At 33.0% G+C, this 11,240-nt stretch overlaps 1 pseudogene; it reads right to left on the bottom strand.

The window, feature by feature from the left end:
• Window positions 1-3,218: 3,218 nt before the first annotated feature.
• Window positions 3,219-6,116, bottom strand: LOC149206674 (UDP-rhamnose/UDP-galactose transporter 6-like; annotated as a pseudogene).
• Between the last annotated feature and the right edge of the window lie 5,124 nt (window positions 6,117-11,240).

Below are 11,240 nucleotides of genomic sequence, written 5' to 3' on the forward strand. Positions count from 1 at the left end.
TTATTTATAATCTTTTGTATGTGTAGCATTAATGATGTTTAGGTTTATAATATATGTGATGTTTATGTATAAACTATAAGTCCTTTTTAACATTTACAATATAATAAAGTTTACGTTTAACTATTAAAACATTTTTAGGTTTAATTTTCTTAGGTGTGCGTTTATAATATAAACATCTTCATGTTTAACGTTTTTAGATTCATAATATATATGACGCTTATGTTTATATATAATATAATACCTTTAAGTTTAACTTTTTGTAGTTTTAGGTTTATAATATGAAAATTTTATAATATGTTGTAAGGTATTTTTCTTTGAAAGCAATTCTCCCAGTTGTCATGGTGTAATTGTCTGCACCGTCTGATCAAATGTTAGATGATTGAAGATTTTTGTACCATTGGATTAATATTTAGGAAAAACAGTGACACGACACTAATAGTTATGGCAAAAATACATACAACCTTTGTCCATCAGATATAGAAACCGGAGCATCAGTGTTTATTGTTCTGCAAGAATAATTACCTTTCCCTACCAAATGCGAAGAACTTACAGACGAGAGAGCATGCAGTGCTGGACAAAGTTATTCCATTACGCAGCCTCACAAATGCTCACCACAATTCCATGGATCCCACTACATCCCAAAACTTGAGGCACTCTATTGCTCATCCCCTGCTCATGGAACCAAGGGTTAGAGGCACCAAAGCTCCTAGAATTTCTGTTTCACTGAATTCATTCAGAGAATGTGGACATTTGAAGCCGAAGAAGTCAGAATTCATTGAGCCCTTTTCGAAGGCACAAAAATGGCAGCTTGGGTAAGGCCGCTTACATTATCTCTCAAAGGAGTTGGATATCTAGGTGAAAAGGTTCCACCACACCTTCAATGGTATACACAACACTCCTGTGATTCCATTTTACTAGGCCTAGGTGGACTTTCCATAACTGTAATGGAGTTGGGGTTTATTATTTCTCTTCTTTTTTAAGGTTTGCATCAGCGACTTCGTTCAGAGAATGTGGACATTGGAGGCCAAAGGAGTCAGCATTCACTAAGCCATTTTCGAAGGTGCAAAAATGGCAGCTTGGGCAAGGCCTCTTACGTTAGCTCTCAGGTGAGTTGGATATCTGGGTGAAAAGGTTCCACCACACCTTCAATGGTATACACAACACTCATGCAATTCCATTTTACTAGGCCTGGGTGGACTTTCCATAACTGTAATGGAGTTGGCGTTTATTATTTCTCTTTTTTTTTTAACGTTTGCATGCTTAACCCAACTTGGTTAAGCTCTTGTCGAATACAAACAACCATTATTCGATTCATCCATATGGATTAGTTCATTCGCTCATGAGAATAGACAAGTTATTAATTTTTTAATGTATATCAAGTAATTGTTAGAAATTTCCTTACAACAATGTGTTGAGTAATTTGTTTTAGGGTAGGGTTTCATCAAATTCTCATGTACAAAATAATTACAATTATGTCCATTCTTCATTTTTGTAGTTGTAGTGGACTCAAAGGAGCTAGATTTCAGTAAGCATTAAGTGGATCTTGGTATATTGTTGAAGGAAGCCATTCAAAAGCATCTTGTAGGGGAATATTTTGATGAAGTATAGAATGATTGCCTTGCATTGAGTGGGAAAGCCAGAGGAGTAGAGCTTGTTGTGGGGTTAGGATAAAAAATTATTGATAAGGATGAGTGTTATCATATTGGGAGTTGCAGGTTCAAGTATTATGCAGAGCATCAAGCAAGAAGAATGCCCAGTGGGGTTTCGAAAATCCTACCCAGTTCGTCTAAGGGAACTCCAAAGACATGGGTTCTTCCTAGATTTACCAACACCGCATGCATTGGTTCCCATTTTCAGTCATACAGCGGTAGGGATGATATTGTCGATTTCATTCGAGTGGTGCACCTTAATCTCAATGATCTTGGTCCGACTTTGGAATAAAGACTCCAATCTGAAATGTTTCAGACTGCGAATTGTGCCCTCAATGAAAAATATGAAGGTATTCATTTAGAAGAAATAGGGCTTCAATAAGTACCTGAACAAGAACAAGAGAATTGTGCTTCAAATGTTGTGAATCATCCATCATACCTAGATATTGAGAACATAGAGGATGAAGGGTTTTGTTTGAAGTAGAAGAACAAGGTGTGGAATTGGTTGAGAATGAAGTTGCAAAAAGTGAATTTGAAGGGTAGAAATGGGAAGATACTAGAGGATCTTTTTTGATGCTTTGTCGAAATTCAATCAACTCAATTCAATGTTTTCCATGTATAAAGGAAGCTCCTTTTGGGAGGGGAAAATAGAACGCAATATACACCACAGTAGCATAATTTAATCCTCAACCAAAGCAATGCTCAAACTTTCGATAGATCAATTTTAACCCTTTCTTGGAAATTATAAAAGTTGCAACTCCCTTAGAAAGCAAGAAATGTCACTAATCTTTTGGGCCATGGTCTGTGTACAATTTGTTTTCATTTTAGTGGTCAAATTTAATATTTTAAAAACTACCAAAAGGTTTATTACCATTTTTTCCGTCCCTTTTTCTCGAGAAATCTCAGTAAGCATTAAGTCATAGCATAATTCAGTTATTTCCTTAATGATTCTCTTACGATCTCAGATCAAATCAATTCTCCCCTTATTTCTGCATTTGTCTAGGAACTGTATCTCACAAACGATTCTTATGTGCTTATTAGATAAAGTTATTGTGATAAATTAGAAGAATATGAATTGGTGGGCACATATTATGTCAAAACAAGAGTCAAGACAGAAGACAATATGAATACACTTTCCTACAATTTTGAGAAAAGAGACTCGAATATCTAATACTAACTGAGAAGTGACAAACATAAAATAAATAATGAGTGTTTTTCAAGAAAAAGATGATGATGTAGAAGCCTTTCTTGCATGAAAGAAAACTGCAAGGATGACCAATTAAATATTTTATGTTGTACTTCCTCTACCTTGGAAAGGGTAGCAGCCGTATACAAATTCATGCTCTTATAATAAATTTGTGGAGAAATTGTTACTGTACCACATGTCACATTACTCAACAATCTCTTAAATGCAATGCCAAACAAGAAAAATATCTATAAAAATAATAAATGAAGCTCACATCAATCCCACAAGCAATGTGTATCATGGGAAAACCTCAGTTGTCAGGTGTAGAAGCAACCTAAGCAGTAGCATAATGTAATCTACTAAACTTTGTCAAGCCCTCCATCTTAAGATCCCCTAAGTTTCAGGTTCCTTTCACTATAAATCGGATACGTACGTCGTTCTTTACCACCAATCTTTGCGGATTCATTACCATACCAAATCATTCTAATAACAGCTAAGAACATTCCCAAGACCACCTGTGAATTTAACCCTTATTTGTAAAAAAGATAAATCCTAATACAAGGACAAAGATAGTATTCATGTGACCAAGAACTTGAAATGAGACTATTGTGAACCGACCAATGCAGATGAATTGGCGAAGATTGGTGCCAACTATGATCAAGCATGAGAGTGTAATGAAAATTTGTACAACCATGACACACAGGATTAACTATAGAACTCTAATTGACCGAATGATGGAGGAATATCATGTGCCCAAGTTTTTGAGCCTATGATTTAGCTTATGTAACAAATAAACAAAAATAATACATAAAGAAAAATAAGCTAGGAATGATGCCCTTTCCATCTTACCATAGAAGTTATGGAATAATTATAAAGATCCACTATTTTTTCTGCAAGCCAATAATAAAGAAAAGGACCTCAAATGAGAAAGGTAGTTGCTTGCAATGATGCAGTATGTCCAAGAAGATCAAAAGAAGCATGTATTTCTTCTACAGGTAGTGAACATATTGTGTATACAACAACATACAAGAGCTTGGTATCATAGAATAGTGAAACATTTACTAGCCAAATCAACGAAATTGAAGTACCTCAAATGCAAACAACAACAAAATATTGTATGTCTTTGACATTAGTGAAACATAGAAAAGTGTAGTGAAAGGATGATTTAAGAATTACATATTGTTGCATAGACGTGCTCCATACTGCAATCACGACAACTAAAAAACCTTTAGTATTGACACTAACATTTGTGACAATACATATTTCTACACCAACTAGAACTACCATTATAATTAACTTGGTATCTCTTGAATAACGAATCTTATCAAAGAGAGCTTCAAAAAAAGCAAGATACAAGTATCATGCTCAACTTTTCTATCTGCAAAACTATCACTAAGAGCAGGTAAAATTTAAATAACTATCTTCTTTTTCTTTTATTTTTGTTTCTCTACTGAGGTATCAAGGCATCATACATTTGAAGGATGATTTAGTATTTTCATATATACTCGAAGGAATTTCTTGGATACACCATATCACCTAGCACAATATCAAATTTTCTACTCTGAAATTCCAACTTTTTCTCTTCAGAAATCACCAGTGCTCCTCTTCAAAGGCTCTATGCATATCATTGACTTGATCACCCTCTGTATTAGTACATGAGGTTATTTAGTTTCCAAGGCCATCAATCCACATGATATACTCATCCCATGGTATCAGTATGAAGAAGAAACAAACAAATTTAGATTGAAGAGACTTCGATCATCCAAGACATTTGACATTTGAGTTCTTTTGTTTTTTATTTTTATTTAACCTTGCATGGCATACAAAATCCATGTCCAATTTAATTTATATATAGATTCACAGAGTAGAGATAAAAAATCATCATTAGGACATAAAAACAAAAATTAAACAAAACTTTTTCGTTCTTCTTCAAAGAGCTAGCCAAACACCCAACATAGTTCTTACACTACTAAATGGATTTCCTTGCATGATTGTCACTCATACCAAAATTTGTATAATAAGGTCTTGGCTAGCATCTTTGAGGTGATCTTCCCTCCCATCAGTTCAGGCCCGACTTGTATGCTAATTTTTTTACAATAAGGAGGTTCTCAAACAGAGAAAGTGATAACTTTCCAACATCAAAATAGATGAATCTACTATTGATAATTCCCACACAGATACCCTTAATTGGAAACCATAGAAAAATCTCATATGCAACAATGCTTGAAATCCCACCAGTATGACAATATATGGGACTACCCTTTACAATTTTCTCATGGTGGACCTGATTCTCAAACTTAGCATAACAAAGATTATCCAAATGAAGTTTGAAGTTCCATTGTTCCTCCACAATAAATCTCCTCACAACATAGGCCTTTGGGCAATGTTTTACCAAATAGACGAGACTAATGTTAATGATTTTCCAGCGAATAAATGACACAATGCCTTTTAGATATGGATAAAATTATTTCTAATTGGACACTTGTTTTTTGAAGTAGATACAGCCTAAAGTAGGCTTCATGGCACTTTTAACTCCACTTCAAACTTCCTAGCATACCTCTTTCTTCATCTCCATCAGTGAAATGTTGTATCTGACTTTAATGTATGGAACCTCAAAGGAATACTTTATATTTGAGTAGAAGCTTTGTTTAATTTTAAGCACTTGCAAATCATCTCCTCACTAAATATTTTACTTAACATAATGAGCCTATTATTCTAGAGTCAACGGTTCCTCATATGAAATGTTACAAATATTTAGACACATAGCATTGTATTGATCATGTAGGTTCACTCTGTTTGAGAGTGTAGTTTCTTCTTGTGTCAAAACTTACTCAAATTTCATTATGTTAAATGGCTTGCAATACTAATAAACAAAAATACTACATACATACAAATAAGCTAGGAATGATACCATTTCCATTTTACCATAGAAGTTATGGAATAATCATAAAGATCCACTCTTTTTCTGCGAGCCAGCAATAAAGAAAAGGACCTAAAATGAGAAAGGTAGCTGCTTGCAATGGTGCAATATGTCCAAGAAGAAAAAAAGAACCCAGTTCATATTTCTTCTGCAGGTAGCAAACATATTGTGCATACAACATCATAAAAGATCTCGGTGTCATAAAATAGTGAAACATTTACTAGCCTAATCAAAAAAACTGAAGTACCTCAAATGCAAACAATAAAAAAATATTGTATGTATTTGACATTAGTGAAACATAGAAAAAGTGTAATCAGAGGATGATTTAAGACATACATATTGTTACATATAAGTGCTCCATACTAAGATCACAACAACTACAAAACCTTTAGTATTGACATTGACATCTGTGACAGTACATATTGCTACACCAACTAGCACTACTATTATACTTAACTTGGTATATCTTGAATAATGATAAGAGAACATCAAAAAAGAAATATAGAGGTATTATGCTCAAATTTTCTATCTGCACAACTATCACTAAGAGTGGGTAAAATTTAAATAACTATATGCTTTTTTTACTTTTCTTTTTTTCCCTTGTGAGGTATCAACGTATCATATATTGAAAGGATGATTTAGTATTTTCAGATATATTCGAAGGAATTTCTTGGACACACCATATCACCCAACACAATATTAAATTTTCTACTATGAAATTCCAAAATTTTTTCTTCAAAAATCACTAGTGCTCCTCTTCAAAGGCTCTGTGCATATCATTGACTTGGTCACCTTCTGTATTAGTACTTGAGGTTATCGATTTTACAAGGCCCTCACTCCTGACGATATACTGATCCCATGGTATCGACATGAAGAAAGGAAAAAACAAGTTTAGATTTAAGAAGACTTCAATCATCCAAGAGACTCAACATTTGAGTTTTACACCATGCATTTCTAGCAAGCACAATGTTCATTCAAGAGAATCTACCAATTGGATCTTTTCCTCTCTCAATAATAGAGGAATACATCCAATCGGTTAGCCTTCAAACCACTCCTCATCCTTTCTCATCAGGTGTATACCAATATTAGCCTTTATAACCATTGCATATCAACCATCTAAACTAAAAACCAATAATTTTAACATACTATAAAATATTGTGTTTGATAACAGATAGCATGTCAGATATAAGGCCACATCTTCTACCCTCCTAGGCCTTTCAAATGTTCTATGACATGAGACTAAACTTATGGGTACACTTCACCAGTTCCTGGAAAAGAAAGGGGAATCTTGTGTGAACCCCCTTTGGCTCCTCATTGTATTGTTCTCACTTCTCCATGTATAGTGTATTGATTTGCATTAAAAAATAAAAATTTGATGCATTTTCAAAACATACAAAAATTAGAAAATCCATAGAGGGTTGCAGTCAATATGGGTGCATGCCAAACATAGATTTAGTTAAATAGAGAATTGAGTTACACTAATAAGAAAATACCAAGTGATCACATTTTTAGTCAATGTGCTTCTTGTAAAAGAACCTCAAAAGATTATTTTCATCTTAATCCATGTTATATCATTTTTGTCAAGTTGGTCTCATTGAAGAATTTCATATTTTGTTCAATCATGACAATATTTAGCCCCTTCATAGCTTAGTTCGGTGAACCCTGTAAAAAGGATTGAAAATATGATATTGAACAACAAGACTGGTAGGAACGTTGCAATTTTAACATATGGTGGTTATTTCTATTGGGTGTGGAGTCTGATTATCTTCTTTATTCAAAGGTATCGCCGCATTGGACCCCAGTTCATAATGTAGCGGAAACGCCACCCATTTTTGCGCATTGTCAGGGAGGTCCAGGGGAGGCAATGATGATTCTTTAGAGCCCCCACCCGGTGTGGGATCAAGGGCAATGCCCCCGAAGCTAAAAGTAGATGAAAATTTTCCTTGTAAAATGTTGTAATTTCATAGTCAATCTAGGCCGTTCATTAGGCAAAAATCTGACACTAGAAGTTATGTTTAATTTAGGGTTTTTTGCCCTAGAAGGAAACCCCTCGCTATATATGAGGGAATTGTATTGCGGCTATGTAAATGTGTATTATGAGCGAGAAAGAGAGAGGAGATTGTGTGAGAGTGAAGAGGGAATTACAACAAATCTGTTGTAGGTTGTATCTCTTCATTTTGTTGGATAATATAAAAGGAAGGACCGTTGTTTCTCAATGGACGTAGCCCAAATTAGGTGAACCATGTATATCTGTGTCTCTCTTGTTTTATGCATTTTTTGTGTTTCTATTTCTACAATATTTTATGTGTTCCATTGTTGTGTAATATATAATTTTCTAACAGTTTCACGAATTGTTTCTACAGGTTCACGAGGCAATCCACCATTGTTATATTGGGGAACAAGAATAAAAATATCTCTGGATGGAGCTAGAGGTCTTGAATACCTTCATGACCATATTACTACACTAGTGATACACTGAGATTTTAAGGCCAACAACATCCTATTTGAAAAAAATTGCAATGTCAATGTGTCTGATTCTGGGCTAGCAAAGCTTGCTTCTGAAAATTTGAATGGTTAAATATCCACTCAGATTTTAGGAATTAGGGATATGTTGCCCCAGAGTAAGTTTCTTAATGTAAATTAGATGATATTCCTTGACATCAGCAGCAACAAATGCCTAAATGTACAATTTAACTCCATGACATCTCATCACTTCATACAAATTTCATTGCAAGTATGCTTTGACAGGACACCTAACAAAAAAATCAAATGTTTATAACTTTGGTCTTGTGATTTTAGAGCTTTTGATGGGTTGTGTACTTGTAGACATGAAGAGACCTATTGGGAAAGGAATTCTTGTCTCTTGGGTATTGATTATTTATCTATATTGTTCTCTTGTATTATGTATTTTGTTAAGTATCTTTTTTTCGATCTGCAAAATTTGAGCCCAAATTGTTCATTTAATGGGAAAATCATTCATAGTTTAGTTGATCAGTAATATTGCTTCTTGAGGCCACTGAAGTTTTTATATTTTGTTCAACATGCCCCTCTTGACAATGGAGCAAATTTGATCTTTTATTTTGAGCTGGTGAACCCTGGGGATCAAATATAAGCCCATGTATTTAAGAAATTGTGTTCATTCTTGGGAGGTTGGCAATGGAAAATGAAAAGTGCCAATTAGACTTTCTTTTTCAAATAAAGGTGTTGTCTATCCATATCAGCGCCTTCTTTGACTACCTACAATATGTCAACTAACTAGTTAAATCACATGGAACCTTCCCCGCCAGAAGGAGACCCACCTTGTTGAATTTAAAATTGGATGATTTTCTTATTTCAAAGTCCTCGGAATATAAACTAATCCTTAAGTGCATGGGATAGCAACAAATTGGTTGTAGCCAAAGCCATGTATTGGCATGTTTCCAATGTGTGCATTATGGTTGGTTTTATTGTTGAAACATTCTCTGAACCTTGAAAGATATTGAAGTGACTTTGCACTTTGCAGAAGGTTTCAATCAGATGGCTACAAGATTCTCTAGCTTCTGAAGAGTGTTATAACTAGCTGATTGGAGTGCTCTGTTCAATAAGAAGTCACTTCCAAATACATTTATTCTACCATTGCCTAGACATATGAAGGCCTAAATTTTTATTGCTAAACTAAATAAGTCCCCTCTATTGATCACTTCTAGATACCTAGTTTTACTTTTCATATATACTTGGCCTTTCTACATACTTTGTTTAATGGAATCTTTACTTTCTTTTGTCAAGCTCTTTCATACCTCACTGATAGAGAGAAATTCATGTAGTTGGTCGATCCGATAATACACGTACTAAAATAGGTACCTAAATTTCATTTTATAAAACTCACAATCTCTTCATGTCTCTGTGTATTTTCTTGATGTGTGAGAATGTCCTTGTGACTTTGAAGCCTACACATTTGGTGCATCTTACACGTTGGAGCCATTGCATCAATATGTGTTCAATCAGAAGTAGATTATCGACCTCTAATGACTATTGTAGTTCAGTCTTTGATTCGAAATACCAATAAAGAAACAATTGCATTAAATTCTTACTTCTTTCTTCTATGTTGTTTCCTATGCTACCGCCTTACGACGTTTCCTTTGCAACATGTGATGCAATTGCTAGTATATATAATGCTCATGTTTATATATAATATAATGCTTTTAGGTGTAAGGATTTTAAGCTTATTAGGTTTAATAAATAATATAATTTTTTAATGTTTAACTATTATAACATTTTTAGGTTTAATTTTCTTAGATTTAGGTTTATAGTATAAATTTTTAGATTTTAATATTAGATTTTATAATAATAATAAATTCTAGGTTTAAACATTAGGTTTTAGTATTCCTTTAGTAATTAGATTTAATAATATTTAGTTTACATATAGAACATTGATTTAGATTTAATAATTATAATATAACATTTTATGCCTTAATATGAGGTTACAGGTTTTATGATAATAATAGCTTTTAGGTTTAAACATTACGCTTTAGAATTACGTTTAATAATAGTAGGGTTAGGTTTAATAATAATATAACATTATTAATTAAAGTTTATAACAATATTAGGTAAGTATTATAATGATTAATAACATTATTATTTATTATTAATAATAATATTTTAACTTTAAATTTTAATTTTATTAATATTAACATTTATATAATATTAATAATAATAATATTAGTAGTTATAATAACGTTGCATTAATATTTTATTATTTTAATAATATTACATTAATTTAATATAAATACATTATTAATGCAATAATAATATTCTACATAATAGTTAATTTCTATATTAATACATTTGTTAGTGATAACGTTATTAGTAACATTTAACAACAACATTCACATTAATATTAAAAACATCTTGATAATAATTTGTTTCTATTATAGTTTTTAATTGTTTCTAATATATTCTTAATGGTCTTTAATTTGTCTCAACTGATATCAATTTTCAGTTTCAAAACCTATTGCCAAGTACTAATCATGGAGGCCTATAGTGGATGGCTAGGGTTAACCATATTCAACCCATGGTTAACCATCAAAAACCAACTTTGTAATGGTAACCATAGCCAAATCATGGTCAATAATAGAAAAACCATATTCAAAATATCACTAATCATAGTCAAACTATATTCAAACCATGGTTGGGTATAGTCAATCATGCTCGATTGTGGTTGAGTAAAGTCAAACCATGGTCAATCATAGCCAAACCATGTTATCGACCATAGTTAAACCATGGTCAACCGTATTCATGAAATCATTAACCATAGTCATTCATTTGTTGAATTGAGGCTTCTGTGATCCATATTGGTCAAATATAGCCATTATAGGTTCTGCTCTGACTATTTAACATGCAGCTTAGATCTGATTCTTCAACTTGTCCTGACGATGAACCACACTAGTTGGTTCGAAACGCGTCGACAAATGATCTATCATGTGATTTACGCCGAATTTTTTTTTCT

The sequence above is a fragment of the Pinus tabuliformis genome, chromosome 1_2, assembly GCF_031772625.1.
Source record: "Pinus tabuliformis cultivar Carrire ecotype Pingquan chromosome 1_2, CPIR1, whole genome shotgun sequence".
Classification (NCBI taxonomy): domain Eukaryota; kingdom Viridiplantae; phylum Streptophyta; class Pinopsida; order Pinales; family Pinaceae; genus Pinus; species Pinus tabuliformis.